Raw genomic sequence first — 22,972 nt, 5'->3', positions numbered from 1 at the left:
AAACAGAGTCCAGTAGGAACACTCTCCACCCAATTGCAAATTTTGCCAGGAACTCAATACATTCACTTCAAGTGATTAACCTAGAAACAAGAACTGTAAATCCAAACATTATTCTTCTGATCTCCTTGGGGGAAAGGGCATGCACAGCATCAGCACCAGGAGTGGGCCGAGTTATTTCAGAGATTACCACCTGAAAAGCATCCATTCCAGAGTTCACTCCTCAAAAAATAATGCCCTGGATTTTGTGAAGGACTTTTAGAGACAGTCAGCTACCGACTCTATTGCTCCTTCCATTGTCACAAAAGCCTTGATAACACTTCATCATTTACAGCGCCCTGGGTCTTTTTATCTTCTCTAAGTGCTCCTGTTGAAAATGTTTGAAAAGGCAGCTTTGTTCAGCAGAAAACTTTGTGTGCTGTCGAAGTTAAAAATCCTTGAAAATGTTTCAGAAAACTGAATACTGATTTCTAGACAGAAGGCTGTACTCGTATTTCAGAGCAAGTAAAATAAGCTGAAGAACAACTGGATTAAATAAAACCCCCAAATAATCTAAATAAATACTTACTCTGCACTGTGGTTGACAGGACAATACAGGTAGCTGTCACATGAGAGTTTTGTATACTTGGAGAGCAATAACTTGAATTCAAGTACTTAATCTTTATGGAAATTTGCTGCAGATCTTGTCATTTTTATTGTCTTTCACTCTATGGCTTCTTAAGAAAGAATACAGCCCACATGCACCAAGTAGTAATTCAAATACCTAAAAATGTCTTGGAAACACATAACTACACTTCCAGATCCAGGTTTTAGCAATGGTTAATCTTTCTTAAGTTATTACCACAAAGTTTTTATTACAATTTCTTAAAAGAGTAATTTGTATGAATCTGGAAAACAAAAAAAAGTTCAAATAGAGGTTTCCGCAGAAGTGATGGTACAATGATTTTATGGATCATCCATAGGTTACTTTCAGGAAATGACCTTACTCAATATCAAATTTATGCATTTACCATATCCTAAAGCCACTATTCTTCATTTTTATCAAGTGTTTGACAGGTTTTATTTTTTTTACTCACTTGCAACTGGGAATATGTGATTATTTACATGTATGAATGACACATCTGAATCCAACTGGAAATTTTCCCCAAGAACAAATATAATTTTCAGAATCAGTCCAAGTTATATGGATGGATTCTTATCCTTGTGCCCTCACATTTTAGGAATCTTACTCTTGATTCTCAAAACATCTTTTTACTGGTCCTGTTCTTTCATAAGCTGACCTTTTAATGAAATACCAAAGTTGCTCATTGCAATCTCATCAGGATTGCTCCCACTTGGTGCTCCTGGTTTTTTTTATTTTTTCCAGGCCAAAACTCACCACATAAATTTAGTATTTATTTTTCTTTGGCTTGAGCCTGGCTGTGAAACTACTGACTGATTATTAGGGACTTCAGTATTTTGGGTGGGTTCAAGTGCAGACAGAGAATAAAAAGCATGGGATGCTCACATTGTCAGGTAACAGACATGTCCAAAAAATTAAAAGTCAGAATTTCCTTTTTCTCTTGAATGAAGAATGAACTAATTAGTTCATTGAATGAACTAATTAGTATAAACAAGCAATATCAGCAACTTACTCTATCACTTCTTGGTCTGGTAGTCTGTTCTGCTCTTTTTCCATTCCTTATATTCCCCCACACCACACATAATAAAGTGATTTGCTGCTGGCTGCTGGCTACTTTAGATTTCAGCAATAGTAAAATTCATGTCATTTTTGCTTTGTTTGTTCTTTGTAGGACTTGAGAAAGAGATGGAAAGCTTTCTCCCAGGCTGGGGTGTGAAAGGGGAAGTTTGCTGATTTTGGCTTGCCAGACAGAGCAAGAGGCACTGTGATACTATATCATTTAAAGGAGAGCTCAAGATAATTTTGGCAGTCGGTCACAGCACTGACACATAGTGATTTTTCTGCATGCAACTTGCACATAGCTCTTCAGGAGACTTGTGAAATTCCACCATGAAGAGCAAATGCTGGGAAATTATTACTAAAGCCATGGTGGTTTTCTTTCATTAGACCTACCCATTTTTTCTGTTGGACACTTAAAAAAAAAGGTAGAAAAGTCTTAGAGAGTTAATAGCTAACAACTAACCTTTAAAATTATAAACAGACAGATGATACATTTTCAATGTCAAAAATTAAAAATGCCAAAATGCAGAACAATTGCCTACTAGCCCTCTTTGTCCTAGTCTAATGACAGCATAGATGTGAATTACTTGCGGTCATTATTTAGGGAACTTCACCACTATATCTCTGAATTTATTCAAATATCTGATGAGTTTTCCATGTGACCCCTAAATTATGGACCCTTTTAGTTTTCCTGTCTTTCTCTCCAAGCCCCTGCTATCCCAAACCTATCCTTTTGGAGCCTGAAGAATTCAGGCAATGGAAAACACATCCTCTTACATAATATTTTTGTAGATTTTTTTTCCCTTCTTTTCCAGAAGTAGGTAGTTTTACACAAATTCCTCTGGGGTGACCCAGGGAATGAGGAAAACAACATTAAACATGCACAGGAGCCCTTGGATCCCCTTTACTCATGATGACTCTTCAGCTCTCAGGACATGGAGCAGCATGAGGGTATTATTAAAAACCCTCTGCACCTCCCTATGGCTCTGGGAGGGGAAAGAGGAGCAATTCCCAGGAGCTGGATTACTACAGCAAGGCTGGTTCATTTGTTTGGTAATTATGACTGATTTTACACCTAAATGTGGCAAAGGCCAAGAGAAAGGAGACACTAAGGGGATTCACTAGTTTGGGTACCATTAAGACAATCACCATGATTGAGTTAGGACAGAAACACAGAAATAAACACTTAGTGCATGGGGAAAAAAATATCAAACAAAGCTGTTATTATAATCTCAATTTCATTTCAGTGGCACAAAGGGGGATTTGTATCCTCATCAGAAATATAAATTACCAATGTCTGCCCCTATATCTTTTTCCAGGAAAATCTTTTATAGTAATCCTTGGCATCTGGGCTCGAAGGAAAAAAACCATGAAACTTCCATTTGCAGTGTTAGAAATGATGTTCTTAAAAATGTGATTTATCAAAATCATGATTATGATAAATTTTAAAATGTTTGGGGTTTTTTTAAATTTGTTATTCTCCATAACCCCCTTCTAGTCATGTTAGTCCTGAATTTTTAGAGCACAGTAATATAGTATATATATTTTAAAAAATCCTTTATTACCAAAATACACTAGATTATGGACTTTTCTTCATGCTGTAACATTAATGTCTTAATATATTGAAATTTTGAAAATTGAAAAAAACTTAATTGAAACATGAAATGGAAAGTTCTCACATCATGTAGTATTCACATAATTTTGTTTTGAGTCTGGGAGGGAAAAGAAAAGAATGATTCCACACCTGGGTGTGGGAACAGAACTGAAAATAAGACTTTTTCTGGTTTCAGCTGGAATAGAGTTAATTTCTCCCCAGCAGCTGTTCCAGGGGTGTGTTTGGGTTTTGGAATGAGAACAGTGTTGATAACACTCTGATGGTTTGGGTTTTCACTCAGTTGTGTTTATCTAAGTCAAGGATATTATTTTTCTTGTCTCCCCCTCTGCCAGTGAGGAGATTCACAATGGAAACTAGGAGGGAACATAGCCAGGTGACCCAAAGTGGCCAAAGGGATACTCCACACCCCAGAACACCAAGCCCAGGGTATAAATTCAGAGAGTTCCCAGAATCCCAGCTGATCTGTGCTGGGGAAAAGGGATGTGACATCAGTCAGCAGGTGATGAGCAATTGCATTGTGCATCACTTATTTATCCTTTTTTTTATCATTTTAATCATAATTATTACTGTATTTTTGTTTTTATTTTCAATTATTAAACTGTCGTCTCATCATACCGGTTCTACTTTGATTCTCCTCCCCATTCCACCAGGATGGGCAGAGAAGAAAGGGTGAGCTGAGCAATTGGCTGCGTGATGTTTTGTCTCCAGCTGAGCTTAAAACCACAACAAATGTTTGAAACCTTTTAGAAACCACCGGGTAGCAGAACCGCATTACTGTCTCTCCACATTCCCACCTGGATCAAGACTGTCATGGTGCAAAAGGAACCCTGGCTTCCCAAACAGCCTGGGTTTTTTGGATTGTGGTTTGGTTCCTTCTCTGGTTTTGAAATGTGTTTCTTTTCAATGACCTGGTGTTGATGGCATGTGTACAGAACCAAAACTGCCTTAAAAAAAATTGTATTGATGATACCTGTGTCTTCAGCTTTCACTGTCTCTGGAAGATATTAGCTGTCAAAATCTCTGCAATGCCTTTACTTCTTCAAGCATTTTTCATCTGCATTTGAATCAGCAGTGCCACTGCCTCAGGCATCACAGATTCCAGCTCACACGCTTCCAGCTTATGGAATCACAGAATCTTGAGGGGTGGAAAGGACGTCTAAGATCCCTGAGTCCAATTGCTAACCCAGCACTGCCAGGTCCAATTAACTCATGTCCGTAAGCACCACATGCAAAGTTTTAGCATGAGAGCTTGGACAACCACCTAACCTAAGTGAAGGACCGTGAAAAATGCAGTGGGTGACAGCTTTTTGTCATTAGCCCGAGAAGAGCTCCCCTTGAAGATGACAAACGAATATGTTGGCTGTCAAACCAACCCAATTGTTATGGAAAAGGCATTGGATGACAGTTTAAGGTAAGCATAACACAGAAAATACAGGGTCTAAATGCCCTGCTGTCTTTCCCAGAGCTCCGTGAGACCGTCATGTCCTTTGGGGATGTCATTGCGTGTTGGTGATAAAACCTTGTGCTTCAGAAGGTTGAAGCAGGTTTTGAGCACATACAAATTTAAACAAGCAGCTTCTGAGAGCATGACATACACAGCAGACCATCTGCCTGTCCTGTCCTGCTTTGCCACACGTCCAGTTGTTCCCTCAGCCATTCAATTTAGATTTCACAGCACCACCTGACCAGGGGAGATAAGATGGGAATGAACCTCTCTGTTATAGATGTATAATTTCATGTATTATTTTTAGGTCTAAGAGTTACAGACCAGCTTTCGTTCTAGGTCTGCATGCTATTACTTTAGACAGTATATTTTTCTTTCCTTATCAAAAAGCAAAGTTAAAATTATGAATATTAAAAAAATTCGCCAACCTTCATCAGAGAGATTAAAAACCCACAGAATCTGTGATCATGAGATGATGGAGGAAGTAAAATAGATATATAAGACATCATATAATCATTTAACATATTTATCTTATTTCATTACTGATAGTTTCTAATTTATGGCACATTGCACTTAAAATTGATGTCATAAACTCTAATAAAATTAATTCTTTTTATTTAAATGCTGTGAAAAATATTTCAGTAAAGCATTTCAGTACTTAAACACTTTCAATTGCTAAGAAAAAAAGTCTTCGGGAAATATTTTCTCTCCTACCACCACTCCTGAACATTTGAAAATATTACTCTGGTAAAGATGTGGTTTTTTTTTTTCCACTGCTGTATGCCAACATGAAGATAAGTGTGATCTGTGAAAGGGATCTCTTTATCAGGCTTCAACAGTTGTAGGGAAATGCTAACAGAAGTTATTACTGCAAGGAATGGGAAATATATCCTAGGAGAAATGGACACTTCAAAAGCTCTGAGCGCTGGGACATGAAGAAAAGTTCTGTTTCAGTTTATGAAAGTTTCCAAAGGTCACACTCCACTCCCTCCTGCGGCTTTGGCCCTAAACAAGAGTGTCAGAAACATTCACTCCAAAGCTGTAAATGTTTTGTTTTTCTCCTTTTATTTCAGAGGAAAGCAGGAGCATAGGGAGAGTTTCTGACCATTTTGAAATCAAAGACTATAAGGAGTGACATGTTTATATAGATATTATGCATGCAGATTTTTTTTTCTCTTAAATTGGAAAACATGACAAAATATAAGTGTGTCTCAAAAAGAAACAAAATAACTTGGCACAAGGAAATTGATAATGCCCCTGTAAATTAAAAATAAGGCCCTGAAAGAACATTTCTGGATGCAACAGTTTGTTTTATTTTTTTTAAAGAAACACAGTTATAGCCGTACAGGGGTCCCTTCTAGATAGCATTTATTTTATGGTGAAATGTTATAATTTTAAGGTAGCATGGAGTTGATTGACAAAGAAAAGAAGTTTTGAAACTTTTCTGTAGTAAGTGGAGTGATTTGGTGTTTATTCATGCATAAAATGAGAAGTCCAGATGTGACATTTAAATAGAACAATAGTCATCAAGAATAAATAATCAAATAGGCAAAATGGTGAAACTAAGGGAAAAAATCTTGAGAGGAAAAGCATAACTCTTTACCTTCCTTCTTAATCAGTTGAATGTGCCCTGAATAAACCTATTTCCCTTCAACATAATATCTGAGAATTTTTGGTCAGATCTGGAGAGCTTCAGACTACTGACCTAGGGATGAATGGCCCAATACCTGTGCCCTGAGTGGGTCAGATCATCTCGAGCATAGATTTTGGTCATGGTTATATACTAAATATTTGACTGAGTACATTTATGCATAAAACAAGGAAATAATTTCTCTTTTGTTAAAGCATGAAGAATTTTAATATAAGAACAGATAACGCCATTCTGCTTGCATTAATCTTGTGAATCCATAATTTTAAATGGTATCATTTCAAAGGGACCAAGATTATTTGCTGTAAAAGCAAATGGCTCATACAATTAGGAAAATGGAAAGTGCTTGAAATGAGAATATTAAAAAAAGAAAACAAAACAAACAAAAAAAACCCTCAAAACAAACAAAAAAAATAAAAAATAAAAAATGCATAAAGTTGTACAGCATAAAGATCTCCAACTGCAATTTTTAACACAAAAAAAAATAAAAAGGAAAATTTAGGATGACAGACTTTTTGGCTAAAATGTTCTTCTGATAATTGCGATGAGTGTCAAAGAGAAGCAGACTGTCAGTATGACTGCATGCAAAATTCACTATTGACAAAAGCAAAAAAATTATATGTTCTCAGAATATGAACTTCAATATATGCATGAATTTTAGCACAAGATTACCACAGAAGGAAGCAGTTTCATTGGCATAATTACTAATTCATTTTCTCATAAGGTACTTCAAAGACTGAAGATCTCCACTACAGTGATATTTGGATTGCTGTCTGAGGAAAGTAGTCTCAAAATGTTTTAGAGTCTGTGATTTAGTAGCTCTGAATATATAATCACCCCAATGATTTCATAAAGTTATATTTGATACCAATTAGTTGTTTATAAGTACAGCTGTTGTACTTAGACATTGGTGCAATATGTCTTGGCTGCTGATGTAGATGATAAAATTCAGCAGAAGACAGTTTTGACACTTAAATAGGAAAATGAGTTACTAGAAAGGAAAACGTTACAGTTAAATGGGGCAAGATGATATTTTCCACTGGTCAGTACAGCATAGAAAATTACACCTGCATTAGTAGAGGTATTTTTGCATATCTTTGAAACAAAACTTTTCACTGTCATGGTGAAGAATGAGTAACAGCAATTTTGAAACTATTGGATGTAAGATGGTGTCTATGATTACTCTTCCAGATCCACCAACACAAACCTCTGATGAATCTTTGGGATCAAAGCTCCAGAAACGCAAGCATCTCTAGAATCAGAGATCTGAGAGTTGGGATTGTTCAGGCCACAAAAGAGAAGCTTCGGGGTGACCTCACTGTGGACTTCCAGCGCCTGAGGGGGCTGCAGGAAAGATGGAGAGAGACAATTGCCAAGGGCTGCAGGGACAGCACACAGGGAATGGCTCCCACTGCCACAGGGCAGGGCTGGATGGGACATTGGCAGTCAGGAATTGTTCCCTGGCAGGGTGGGCAGGCCCTGGCACAGCTGGGGCTGCCCCTGGATCCCTGGCAGTGCCCAAGGCCAGGCTGGACCCTGGGGCTGGGAGCACCTGGGACAGTGGGAGGTGTCCCTGCCATGGTGGCACTGGATAGGCTTTGAGTTCCCTTCCAGCCCAGACCTTTTTGTGATTCTATGTAATTAAGGAATACTTTTGTGATGCTGGCAGAGAAACTCCCACTGTAAATGGGTTTTGTGACAGATTCCCTCCCCTGTGTGGGATCTTTGAGTGGTCTCCACCAAAACTCTGACTGCATCCTTGTCAGGGCAGAAGCGATTCAGCTGGATGAAGAAGAGACCTTTCTGATTTGCAAGGTATTTGGGTTTGTTTATTGCACTATTTATGTCATTTGAAAGCATCTGTGACTATGTTGACAGTTTTGGATGTTGCAAATGTTCTGTTTGCATTCCTTCAGACAAAGCTCAGTGTGATTGCAGAGAATTGCAAAAGAGCAGCAAAACTACAAAAAGCACAGGGATGCCTAGTGCATGCAGTAAGAAGAGCTGCCTATCAGTTTATTTCCTCTCCTTAACTACATGACCTGGTTTAGAGGTAAAATGAGAAATATTAGGAGAGGCAGAAAGATCTACCTGTCACCAGCTGTGATCACAAAGGCATTTCTGCTATGCAGAAAGATGTTGATGAGCCTGGCCAGGGCCAGGGGGTGGCACAGAGAGTGGTCTGCCCAGAGAAAAATCTAAGGCTTGAAAGGTCTTACCAGAGAGTTGAAATGTGACTGAGGAAAGAAAGCTGAGCTTGGATGCAGTTGCTCCCCGTTCCCATGAAAGGTAGGCACTTGTAATCATGAGATTAATAGGCTCTCAAATCCATCCTGCTGTTAGACTGCAGTGTTGTAACAGCAACAGCTGAACCCGTGCACTTTTACAGGAAAAACTAAATCTGGGAAATAGATTTTCCCCAACTGCCCCAGATCATATCTGAGGGAAGCACATTTATTAGTAAGACAACAGCTTGAACCCTGATCTATTGATTATGCTTGCAAAAATTTGACACCATATAATAAAAAATTTCTCCAAGTTTAGAGGCAATGATGTACCCAAATCAGTCTGGGGTCACAATAACCAAATTACCTAGATTGACTAGACAGCAGGGCTTTTTTCCTCCCCTTTACCGAAGTTCTTCTTCTTTTGAATTTGACAAAAATTAAGAGGAATAATTAGCTGAAATAGGATTTTATTGAGTTTTGCTGCAAACATTTGTGTATATAAAACATGTTTAAAGCTGTTGGCAGATGAGCAATAAAGATAGCTAAACTTAGATTCACATAAAACTCCATCATATACCCACTGCGTCACCTGAGTGATATTTTCAATATGCTGGGTACTGATATAGCTGACGCTGAGCTGGAATCTCTACATCTCAGCTGTCCATTTACTAATGTAGAGAACAGGAGTGCAACTCTATCTTGCAGTGAAGTAGTATAGGATAGATACATTAACGAGAAAAAAAAAAAAAAAAGAATAATAGAAGCCATTCCAGTGTGAGATGTGATGGAGCACAGCTCGGCCATATCACCTCTTTTTGTCTCTCTTGGGAAGAGGGCAAGCACAGAGAAATATCCAGACCAGATCAGCAATGCACAACAGCTTCTCCACATACCAGCGGAGTGCTCTATCAGGTGCAGGCTGCCAATTTATTGGTCTTTTTGTACTGGATGAAAGATGTGGAGGATAGGAGAAATAAATCCACCTGAGAATCTGGCCCTGGAGTATTTAGGGGTTATATTGTGTGATGGGGATTTTCATACCTCTATTGACTTCACAAAGCCAATAGAAAATAAATAGAGAAGAAAAAGAAAGAAGTAAAATCCCCAGACTGCACCGTGTCTCTCAGGTCTGGTGTGATATCCTTCATTTTGTCTTTTCAATGCTTTTTCATCTGTCTACAGAAGCTGTAAGTGTATATTAGGGTCTCTGCTTTACAGTCTAAGTGCAAGTAAAGGCTCCAGTCTGTACATGTCTGGAAAAAAAAAAGTATAACAGGCTTTTTCTCAACAATTCAATTTTTACTCCAGGTGTTTCTTTAAGAGAGACCATTCACTGTTGTGTAGGCAAAATGCCATATGAAGCAACTCAGGAGGGATCTTTCTTTTATAATACCCTTGGTTTCATTACACTCTGGCAAGCAAAGCATGTTTTATGGCTTTTATTTTATTTCCTGCACCATCGTACTGATAGAGGTGAGAAAAAACTCTTCAGATAAGGAACAATGAATGAAAAAATAAAAAACAAAGTGACAGCAACTTTTCCACAGGAATAAGAGGAGCAGATACTAAGAAAGTTCATAGACAATACTGGGGGGAGCTGTTGACTCCCTTGAGGGCAGGGAGGCCCTGCAGAGGGGCCGTGACAAATGAGAGGCTCATTTACAGAAGCTGCTGGATTGTGCCCCTGGGATGGGATAACCCATGGACAGACTGGGCAATGAGAGGCTGGGACGCAGTGCCAGGGAAAGGGATGGGGGCTCTGGTCAGCGGCAGTGCCCTGGAGCCAGGAGGGACATCCCTGTCCTGAGGGCACCAGGCCCAGCTTGGCCGAGCCAGGGAGGGATTGTCCTGCTCTGCTCTGGGCCGGGGCGGCCTCACCTGGAATATTGTGTGCAGTTCTGGCACCACGGGGTTAAAAAGGCATTAATCTGTCAGGAGTGTGCAGAGGAGGGCCCTGGGGATGGTGCAGGGCCTTGAGGGAAGCTCCGCTGAGGGCACTGGGTCTATGGAGATGGAGGAGCCTGAGGGGAGACCTCAGCGCAGCTCTGCAGCTTCCTCATGAGGGGAAGAGGAGGGGCAGGCACGGATCTCTGCTCTGTGGTGACCAGGGACAGGGCCCAGGAAACGGCCTGAAGCTGTGTCAGAGAGGTTCACGTTGGATATCAGGAAAAGGTTCTTGCCCCAGAGGGTGGTTGGGCACTTAACAGGCTCCCCAAGGTGTGGTCACAGCAGCACTCTGAGATCAAGGAGTGTTTGGACAATGTTCTTGGGCGCAGGGTGTGACTTTGGGATGGTGCTGTGCATGGCCAGGAGCTGGACTTGATGATCTTTGTGGATCCTTTCCAACTCAGTTTATTCTGTGGTTCTATGAACGTCACTTAAATATGAAAATCTTCTCTCAAAAATGGAAACATTTACCGCTGAATCAGTACCTCTTCCAGGGGCATCACCCTCTTTCCACCCAGGGTGTGTATGTTTGCTTTCCTGACTCACAGCAGTAATACCTTTAAAATCATCAGGAACCAGTGTTTTATGTTATTCTGATCTTCAGTGTTTCTCTAATACCCCCCAATATCTTATGTTTACAGTCAGAAAATGTCCTTCATCACAAAAACAGGACAACACTGACCACCCCTCTATAGCAGAGTGCTTCCAGCCACTCCATGATACAACCAGAAGAACTTTTTTTTTTTTTTTCTCCCCAAAAACAAACAAGCTCTCACTCTAAACAGTGTTATGCTCTTATTTGGCAATAATCTCACAGGGTTTATTTGCAGTATGATTGGATAGTTTGTACCAAAATTGCAATCAAAATTTCTGTGCACATCACACACACACAGACACACACGTGCACAGTGAAAGCCAGAATCCATCTGTCTGGATCAGAGGAGAGGCTCTCCTGGGAACTCCAGCTTGTTGCCTAATGCAGGAGCTCCTTCTATTGGCAGACAAATTGAGTTAGAATGGGAAAAAGTCACCTGATAAAAGGGGAGTAAAGATGCAAATTTTAAAATGAACTCTCATTAAACACAACTATATACATCTACTGTTAAGAACCTAAAGAAAATGCTGCACTGAAATTAATTTAATGTTGTCATAAGAGGAAAAAAGTTTGAACCTCACTGTTAAAACATTCATTTTAACATTTTAAATAAGTGATTAGCAGTTCCCCATTAGATCCTCAGCAGTCTTGGTCTTAGATCTTCAAGCTGCAAAGATATGGTTAAATATGATATGAAAACATAAGAGCCTGTTATGGTGGATAATACCTTTTCCAGAAGTAGTATTTTGTTCATATAGGCATCTTTTGATCATATAAAAATATTTTGCCAATAATAAAAGAAAACTTTCTGAACATTTTCTCTGTTGTCATCACTCAGAGGATTTATTTTGTCAGGGCACTAAAATTCCCACAGTAATCCCAAAGTAAACACTGCTACTTATTATAACGTTTAAGAGTTTACCAATGTTAAGGTCAGTTTAAAATTATATTTAACAGTCAATATTGTGCAAACTGATGCAGTTCCAGAAGGATTGGTTGTGAAGGAGCATGGAGGAATGAATCTAAAACTAGGCTGTTTTATCATCTGAAATTGAAAACTATGTTCTCATCAAACTTACAGTAAAAGTTATGATCCCTATTTTTTTTAACAGATTTCGATTGTCAGTGAAATCTAGTTTGCCATTCCTAGCAGTCTGAAAAAGTGGAAAACCACCTCCAAATTTCAGTGTTCAAATCGTGAACACCAATCATGATTTTTTTTCTGAGACAAATTTTGAGAAGAACAGACAACGCTGCAACAGAACTGAGAAATACGAAAACAGAACCTGTAGCTGCTCTCTGCAAGTTGAACATGGGGATCAGTGTGCTCTGGGAGAACCTTTTAAATCTGGGCTTGCCTCTCCTCGCCAGTACTAACTGAACAAGTTTTAATAACTATAGAATCTTTTCAATGCCTTCCAAAGGATATTAACTTCCTCCTCGACATCATGAAGGCAAGCACCCTGTCAGAGGTCTAAGGAAAATTCATTTACACATTTCTCAAAATCACAAACCTTCAAATAGAGACTTGATTTAATGCAAGATTTTTGCATGGTTTTGAGGAGCTGTCCAGATACCAATTAACTCACAAGGTTACTCTGGCATGAGAAAAAAGAATACAATAATAGAACTCACAGCTACTAGTGAAGAGATATAAGATTTTAGGCTTGTCACAAAAAAATGAGAACAAGTGTGACAAGTCACAGAATGAGTTGTCTCATACATCTGCTGAGTGGGAATGGAAAGCAGCAACACAAACAAATAATATAGCTCACAAAGCTCACAGACTGTCTGATATGTTAATGACCTGGTAAATTAAATACCAAGTTAAAATATCATAAAATTAGACTGTCAAGACTTCTTCTTGGAACAGAAAGGCATTCTGCAATATATATATATATATATGATTTAAGAAGAACAGTAACTCAAACATCACAATGATTTTTTGATAAGCAGCCTCGGCCAGTCCATATTAAATTGACACCCTTCTGATGTCCCCTGGAAATTAAAAATAAATTATGAATAAGAGGAATTGTAAGTTAGGCTGGGGACTCAAGCATATCTGGTGCAGGAATGTAATTACCTATTTATAATTGTCATTAGAATCCCAAAGAAAATCTTCACTGAGTTGAAGAATATGGGTTGAACATACTTAGAACAGTAAATACTGGCCTTGGAAAAGACAAATATACAAAATACCCTGCATTTACATTACAGAGCAATATTTGCACTACTTTTAATATTAATTTTTAAATCTGGACTCAAGCTTACTGAACCAAGAGTGTTCCACTTTCTATTCATGAACATTTTGGCAGTGAATTCAAGCGTGGCAACCCTATTGCATGCAGAACATAATTTGGGATGCAGACCTGGACTACCCAACCTGCAGTGCACTTACCTTTCCTGCTGCAATGGAAATGGACACACCAAATCCTGCAATCCCTCACCCAGGTGAGGCATCAAAGCCAGGAGAAACCATTTTGGGTGGAAAGCACCAACTGCATGAGCCAGGATTTGACCTGACCTACTCCTACACTGCTCCATTAAGAAAATATTCACTGCCACGTGGTCTCTTGCTAAGGAACGTGGCTGGAGTGAGAAACTCTGCTACTGAAACCTTCATAAAGTGAGCTGAGCAATGCCACTTAGAACATGCTCTGTTTTTTTGTGCTTGCGAGCAAGTGCATTACAGAGAGCATCAGAGATTTTGCCAGTGAGGTTTCAGGAGCTGTACATTCTCCACTGATAAGCTGGATATGGACTGGTTTCAGATCCCAGGAAAACTTTTAAGAGAAGCCTCAACATTGAGAGCTGATGTCTCATTCATGTGGCTTGGCCTAGTCCAAACACATTACAAGTAGGATTTCCTTTTCCACCTGGAGTCACTCACACCCTGCCTCCCTCTCCCATAACAGGGCACTTCCACTACCTTGAAGGTTCCAGGCTAATAAAAAATTCATAGAATGCTTTGAGCTGGAAGGGACCTTAAAGCCCATCCTGTGCCACCCCTGCCACGGCAGGGACACCTCCCACTGTCCCAGGTGCTCCCAGCCCCAGGGTCCAGCCTGGCCTTGGGCACTGCCAGGGATCCAGGGGCAGCCCCAGCTGTGCCAGGGCCTGCCCACCCTGCCAGGGAACAATTCCTGACTGCCAATGTCCCATCCAGCCCTGCCCTGTGGCAGTGGGAGCCATTCCCTGTGTGCTGTCCCTGCAGCCCTTGGCAATTGTCTCTCTCCATCTTTCCTGCAGCCCCCTCAGACAATGGAAGTCTACAATTAGGTTACCCCAAAGCTTCTTCTCTTCAGTCTGAACAATTGTCCCAGTGTCTTATTTTATTGTGGAAGTATGATTCCACAGCATTTGTCCTTTACTGACCACAGAACTGAGAACATGACCCCTGCAAAACATATCCTCTCCCATGAGCCTTGCCCATTGGGCATTACACTTTGCTTTGAAATGAAACAGTTTCCATGAGAAAACACCCAGAGATTCTTTAAATAGGGTCTCAGTCATCCCAAAACACCACCTTAGGCCAGTGCATATCTTCAGTATAAAAATAAGTGAACTGTGAGCCTTAGTGGAGGGGGATGTTTCACCTTCAAGTGGACAGCTGTGGTATTCACATGCCCTCTGAACACAGAGACACTTTGCTTTCTCAGGATTTCTCCTGAAAGAAGCTGTGAGAGAAGCAGAGAAAAGAGAATCAAAACAATTCTTATCTCATTCACTAATCCTGTTTGTGCCCATGTGGAATGTGGTATGGAGATTGTTTACCCAAGGTGATTGCTTGATTGGATTCTGGTGATGGTGTTTGGATTCATGGACCAATTGGATCCACGTGTGACTCTCAGGAGAGAGTCACAGGTTTTCTCGTTAGTTAGTGATAGTTCTTGTTAGTGTAATATAGTGTAATATAGTTATAGTATAATATAGAATAATAAAGTAATTAATTAGCCTTCTGAAATCATTGGAGTTCAGCCATCATTCTTCCCAGACGTTGCAGGCTGCTTTCACAACAGACAGCCACCCTCAGTAAACAAAGTCAGTTTTCTTATGAAGTTTTCACTGATGCCCATATTCCAAGTTGGTGATTATGGAATTTTTTTTAAAAACGCCAGTAACAATGTTACTGTTCCACTTGGGCTATGAACCATCTAAGGAACATTCCAAGGCTGTCAGGGGATGATTGATTATGTCTCATTCCCTTCCTTAGTCTAACAGAAGTTTCTGTACAGACGTTCCCCACCTAAGTCATGCAGGAGTTTCTAGTACAGACAAAGGATGGGCCACTGCTCAACCCATCACTCAGAGTCTGGGGGATAACAGGAATTCCTGGGATCCTACAGCAGCTTGAGGACAGGGCAGTGTGTGGGATTCACTACCACAATAATGCAGCACACATGAAGATTGCCTTTCTTAATTCCAAATAAGTTAACATTAGAGTTTCTGTCAGTATTTTATTTTGAATAAATCAAAACACTTTCATCTGGCAAGTTATAGCATAAATCCAGTAAATAAAGTTAATGAACCAGCAAAAAAAAAAAAAAAAAAAATCCTAAAAAGTAAACAAAACAAAAAAAAAACCCTAAACCAAACTAAACACAAATAGACTGACAGATAAAAAGAATCTGCAAGACCGTACTGAGACAGCTCTCATCACCATGCGTTCTTGCCAGGATCTCTCCCTGCCAGTACACACTCCACTCATATTCTCTGTTCTGTCTCCAGATCACCATAGTCCTTTCATGTAAAAATAAATTTTTCCAGAGATCCTGGCTGATCTTCCTTTAAATCTCTGGGCACCCAGCCCCAGTTGTGCCTGGGGGAAGGAACCTACATCAAGAGCTGTCTCGGGGCATACTGGTGGCAAATCTTTGTCTGTATAAGACCTCAGACAAAACCACAAGCTTTCTGTCCAGTTCTACATGAGATGTTCTTTCACCTCCTCCAGTTTATTTTGGGGTTTAGCAAACAGTTTCTCTTTCTGCTCTTGCCATTTTCCCCTTGAAGTTTCCCATGTTTGGGAGGAAAATGTAGAAATTAAATACACTGCAAATTCTCTCTTAAATGAGCCTGTAATGAAACACACAGGGGAAAAAAAAATTAAAAAGGAAGTCAGAAAGTATATTATTCTTTCCTAGTTTTTGCATGTGCAATTAATTCTGAAGCAGCCTTTTTTAGTTTGTCTCTGTGTGTCATGATCTCTAAAATTGCTGAAGAACTGTACATCCTACACTTGGATGGGAAGCTCACCTGCAAGAACAACAGCTTGGAGTGTGGTGGCCCATCCTCATGGACCTGGAGCTAAAGACGGTGGCTGTATGAAAAAAAAAGTGGAGGAAATTGCCATAATTTTGTTCCTTGAATGCATTATAAATGAATTTTTTTAAGAGCAGGGAGAGCACTGCTTATCTCTAAGGAGGTACAGCACCATGAGAGAGTATCTGCAGCAGGAGAGACTCCTGAAATAAGCTTTTCCTCTAAAATTAAGGATTTTACTGCAATCAGCATCAGCCCAAGAATTTTAACCTAATGCATCTAACACACAATTTCAAGGCGTACTTAAAATCAGAAAGTTGAAACAATGGAAAATTTCTGAATTAATTTAAATTCCAGTCTTTGATTATGCTTAAGAAATTAGCTGAGCAGCAAACAGTGATTGCAGCATACCTATAAACTATAGCTGAATTACATTATGAGCATAACATTTCAGTTAAATAAGTATTACACAAAACCAATAAGTATCAAGACCACCCTACTCTTTTTTCTCTTTCTTTTTAGAAAACTGCACTCAGGGTTTTTAGCATTGAACCACCAGGCTGTTAAGCTGTAATAAAATATTGTATCAGAAAAAGCTAGAATGAGCTGCAATAATAAAACCTTGATTATAGGATGTACAGAGAGATAATATCTATCGGATAACCTTTCTTCACCTAATTTGTGTAGGTTTTTTTGCTACATTTGTGCTTGCAAATGGAGAAGTAAAAATTATCTTCATTTTAATCAAGCTTCAGTGATTTTAATTTGCTCAGATTCCCCTTTTTTCTGTAACCATGAATACATTTGCTTCCAGCCTTACATTTCAGTCATAAAAAAAAAAAAATCAGTACGGGAAAAAAGAGTTTCTATAAAGAACTGCATGTAAGTGATTTGCAGTAAACAGCTGCAAAGCTCATGAGTATTCTATGGGAATTCGTGTGTTTCAGAAACACAGGAACCAGAGAAGCCATGAGCAAAATAATTTTCTCCTTTATTTCAGCAATTGACTGGAGATTCACTCCACAGGCCAGCAGCAGGAATTTACAATGTTCTGCCACTGCAGAAGGAAGGACTCAGACTCAGAGGAAAAGTGGCAGATCCTGACCCTCAGCCACATCCTTGTTACAGCAGCAACTTGAGGTCAATCACATGGGATACACCCACTCATGATCTTACCATTCCTCTAGATTTGAAGTGTAAAACGCAAAAAAGGAAATCTTTATTTTTGGGATTGCCACTGTCATTTGGAGTGACTTTTACTTTTGATGGCCCTTTCCCGTGCAAACAACCAAAAGTTCTTCATAGACTTTTTCTGACACATTTTATTACAGGCTGGAATTCAAGCTATAAATGCTCTATTAACATTGATCAACTTTTCTTCATAATTAAACTCTGAAAAACTCCTTAGCTACACCTGCTTTTTTTGAGTGAAGGGAAGAATGGGAGGGAATAAAAAGATTATTTTTGAAAACTTGAGCTCTAATGGTGTTACTGACTACTACAGCATAAGAACATTAGCCAAGCTTTTTGAGGAAACTGCTTTTGTAAACTAAAAAACAACCAGGATTTTATTTGCACAGTTTTCAGCAAAAACAATAATATTTCAATTTTCTAGAATGTATGAGAAAAGAATACTTCAGGTTTGCTTTTCTGAATATTAATACTTCAGGTTTGCTTTTCTGTAACATCTTTAGGCTTGAGTAATATACACAAGCCAAAAAGAAATACTTCATTGCCTGGTTTTTGCTTGGCTTTTGGTTAATGCTAATTCCACTAAAATATAGTTTAGATGAATACCACCATTAGATGATTATTATTCTTTAGTTTGAAACCAAAGATGAAGATTGATTAAGAAATGCTGCTAATTATCACGTTGCAAAAATAAATGTATTTTAAGGTAAAGACATCACTTTCAGAAACCTTGCAAAAAGTGACTTGTGTACCAAGAGCTCACTTTCCTTTGAAGTACAGCAATTATATAAATGGGTTGTCCATGTAAGTGTAATTATTTTTGACTAGTCATTTATACTTTCATGAAATTTTCAGTCAGTAAAGAATGTATTTTTTGTCCTTCCACATGTGTTTAATTAAAAGCTTTGAATATAGTTTAAGCCTATCCATATTGGCGGACTTCTTTGAAATTAATTTGCTTTATCTTGCTTTATCTATGATTGTTTCCATTTCCCAAGACTGGTGGACATTTCTGTGGTGGAGGAAAGCAGGGATTATATTTACTTTTTTTTTTAGCTTACAAGCATTGTAAAGGTTCAGGTTTTAATCTGGAGTTGTATTTGCTAGACTTTCACTGTTGCTTACAGCTTTTTTTGAAAGAAACTAGAGGGAGATCAAGTTTGCTTCACTACTCTGGTGTTTCAAAATTCCTAAGTGAACTCAAGCAAAATGAGATATAATACATATTATTAAAGAAAAAAACAGAATAAAGATGAGAAATTTATGTTGTAATACATAAAGTGTGTTTTCCTGCCTGGAATGATTTACTGAGCAAATCATGGTTGGGATGATTTGCCAGTGACCGTTCCCAGCACAACCATTTTTTTAATTCACGTGAGCCTACGCCAGGATGCACAGTTGGGCCCATTTTCTTACACAACTGTACCTCAAAATACAGTAAACTTTTTAGATCCCTCAGAAAAAAGTGGCTTCTGGAGCAATATCGTGGATGCACCCACTAACAAAATCATAGATGGTGGTACTTAAGTTACACTTGGCAATCATGACATAAATCTTCAAGCCAACATGTAAAATGTAGTCTATTAAATAGTTATATTCTATACCATAAAATATGATATATTTACATGACTTTCTGGATGGGATTAGTGACATTTTGTGTATAATTTGCATATGCAAATTGCACATTTCTATGCCAGCTGTAAAGTTTAATTTTTTTGCCTATAAAACATGCGATAACACTTTGCTGTACAATTTTATGGTTAGGTGTGGTATCAAGAGAAAAATGTCTTTACTAAAGCCAGAAGTTAAAAACTCTTACCTGATATAAGACAATACTGCTCAGTGCAGTCCCATTAACTACCACCATCAGCATGAACTCCATACCCAGAACACATTTCATTTAATCTGCCTGTGTCTGTAGATTTTTTTTTTTTTCAGCCATTATGATAGTTACCACCATCAACTAAGAATCCAAAGAAATGATAAATCACATTATCAATAAATAAATAATCCTAGGGGAATCCAGGGGCTGGGAACTGTTGGGTCTCCAGTGCATCAGGAGGAGTTCCCATAATTAATTCTTCCCAAACAGAGATTCAGCATATAACATTTTAAGGATGGGCTTTTAATTGAACTGGCTGACAACTACTTTAACTTTAACTGATGGTCTGATGGTATCTGAAGGAAAAACATCACACAGATCTGGCAAAACTGCTCAGACAGGTTTTCGGGGGGGGGATTATCTCTGACAAGGCTTCGTACACCTCTTGTTTCAGTGCAGCAGCCACGCACACTGACGCTGACAGCTTGTCACATTTACAGCATAAGTTTCTTGTAGAAAACCTGTGCTCCTCAGCAGGAGCACAGCGCTCTGAGGAACACCTGCTTTCTGTGTGTTTATCCCTGAATGTACTCTAAGAGAAAATTAGGAAGCCGAAGCTCTATATTTTTAACAGGAATCTACAGACTTTTGTCTGAAACTAAAAAAAAAAAAAAAAAAAAAAAAAAAAAAAAAAAAAAAAAAAAAAAATAAAAATTCTAGAGTAATTTTTAGACAAGATTTACACAGTTTTAGCACCACCTCTTGACAAAAGATTGCACAATGCAATTATGTAGTAAGCACATATTAATTATGTAATAAATAGTAAATATCCCATAGCAATAGTAATAGCAGTAGTAATATGAATAGTAATTACAAGGCTAAGAGCAGGACTAAGACTAGGTAAGTAATAGCAATTAAAACATGAACAGTAAGTGCATTAATTACACAGTAAAACATGCACTATGAAGGCAAGGGTCAAGATTCAATAAACTCCATATGAGCTGTCTCCCACACATGGCTGAAGCCCAGATGGCCTTATTGAACTTCTAGACAGATAAAACTTCTTATCCGTGAAAAGTGTAACATCAAGGTCTTAATAAATTCTACTTTCTTCAGCATTTAGCCCAAAGAATGAGTAGCAAATACTAGTGATATGTAGATTATGCTTAGGGTACCCAGGGTGCACTTAAGGTGTGGGTATTTTTACATTTTAAAGCAAAAATCATTATTACGCAATCTCTAGTCTAACTCTTTGTGTGTATCACATAAAAATATGCAGAGGCATCTAAATAAAGGGTGTTGTAAACATTTTTAGTATAGAGGGAACCAGTTAAGTCTGAGATAATGGTTCAGTTTAAAAAAAGATAAAGAGAGAAGCAACTGATGTCCACCCTCTGAAACAAACATTCTCAGTTTCCTTCTCTTTAAGTAAAGCTTGAGCCCAGACTCTCAGCAGTTTCCTGTCTGTGCAAAATGGTGGGAGTTATTATTTCCTCATCAGAACTTTCTGAGAGGATTAGTCATTTTGTTATAAACCATCATGATGCCAAGACATAGCGCTCAGGAAGCAATGACAGGAAATCATCCTAATGCCTGTGCATAATGCTTTCAAAAAATTCTGCTCATAAAGTCAATCTCCTCTGTAATTTTCTGTGGTTTCCAGCACAATTTAGAGGACACTGGGTCTTTTACTGCTGTTCCTGGTACTGTGAGTAAAGCCATTGGCACAGCTTTCCCACGGAACATTTGAGAGATTCCTTATCTACTGAAATGTTCAAGTGGAAAATCAACAGGCAGATGGTAGGAGATGATAATATTTTAATGAAAGCAGAAACTCAGCCTGTATAGTTGCATGCCATTAAATTATTCAATGTTTTGTAGCTAGGCACAATAAACCAGTAGTTATTTATGCCAGAAACATTAGTGGGTTTTGTAAAATAGACCTAAGACCAAAATTCCACTTGTGACTTTTTAGGTGCCAATGAGCGACAGCAAACAATAGGGCAACCATAAGCAAACACATAAAACTAACTACAAACCACCCCAAAAAACCCCACCAAAAATCCAAGATGTTTTCTAGATTAGTTTTACAAGAGACAATGTTAATGCAAATGTAGCTGTGAAATGGCGTAATGATCTTACGGCAGCAACCTAGACTCCTCAAAATTACAATCAGAGATGCTGGGATGAAAGCTGCAAGATGCCTGCTGGTTACCTGATAATCAGAGAACCATCAATCAAAAGCACACTGCCTTAAGATCTTTAGCATTTTGAGAGAGTAAATGAACACGCACACAAAAGATTCACTCTCAAGAGAACTAGGACATGTTTCTGCTACAAAATTTTAATTGGGTAGCAAAAACTGTGTTTATTCAGACAGTTTTGCTGAATATTTTGCCAATATTTTATTCCTCATGTGAGGTTGCACATCAGCTGGGATCACTTTGTTGTTGTTTTGCTGCTCCTCTTGTCTAAGTTACTTCTACCTCTCTTTTACCTTTCTCAGCACATGTGAATTACCTGAGTGTGTGGATTCCACTACTAGAAAAGGAAGGGGCAGGAGGTTCTCACTCACATTTCCTCTCCACTTTTCAATTAAAATTTTGAGATTCAGAAAATCAGTATTCTGTACAAGTTCTTGACTAGTGGAATTTGGCATACTCGCAGTGAATTTAACACAAGTTTCATCATGTTATTTCAAAATGATATGACATTATTTCAAAATGTGGTGATTGACAGAGCCTGGTGGCAGAGAAAACAGGTACAAGCCGCAGGGTTCGAAATTGCAATTAGAGGAAAGGAGAAACTTTCTGACTCTGAGAGTGGTTAAATATTGCTGCAGTTTTCCACAGAGGTTGTGAAACAGTCATCCTTGAAAATACTCAAATCTCACCTGGATGAGGCCCAAAGAAATTTAATAAATGTTAACCCTGCACTGCTAACAGAGATGAGATGAGTTTAGGGATCACAGCATCGCTCCAAACACATAAACTTTTTTCATGCTCAATGGAATTAGTAACATGCTAGACAAATTGCTTCAGTGAGCCATAAACCACTAAAAAGCAATGATTTTTTTAAATTTTCAGAAAGTTTTATTCAGGTGTACACAGCAAGCATGAACAACAGATGAGGTGTATGAATGCTTTTGTTCCTTCTCAGCAGAATTTTGCTCTACTGAACAGAAAGTCTTGACCAGCTGTGAGGAAGACAAAATTATGTTTGATCAGACAAATGATGTCATTTTGAGATTATGATGAAGAGTTGTGGCATTTGATATTCATTTGGTCGCACCGTTCTAGATTTTTATTTTTATATTAACAAAAAAATTTCCTTCCTTTTACTTTCTACTGTCCTTGTAAATGGCATGTTTGCCATAATTTCAATTCATTTCTAGAAAGCAATTATTTATACTGTTAATTCTCCTACAAAAATAACACTACAAAATTCTTTCAACCTAGGTGGGTGATAAACACAATTAGATTGTTGTTATTTTATGAAAAATGTGGCTGAGGGCTTAAGGGCTCATAATGTTAATGTAATAATTC

Source organism: Vidua chalybeata, chromosome Z, assembly GCF_026979565.1.
Source record: "Vidua chalybeata isolate OUT-0048 chromosome Z, bVidCha1 merged haplotype, whole genome shotgun sequence".
Classification (NCBI taxonomy): Eukaryota; Metazoa; Chordata; class Aves; order Passeriformes; family Viduidae; genus Vidua; species Vidua chalybeata.
The sequence above is the reverse complement of the archived record's forward strand: the minus strand, read 5'-3'. Positions refer to the sequence as shown.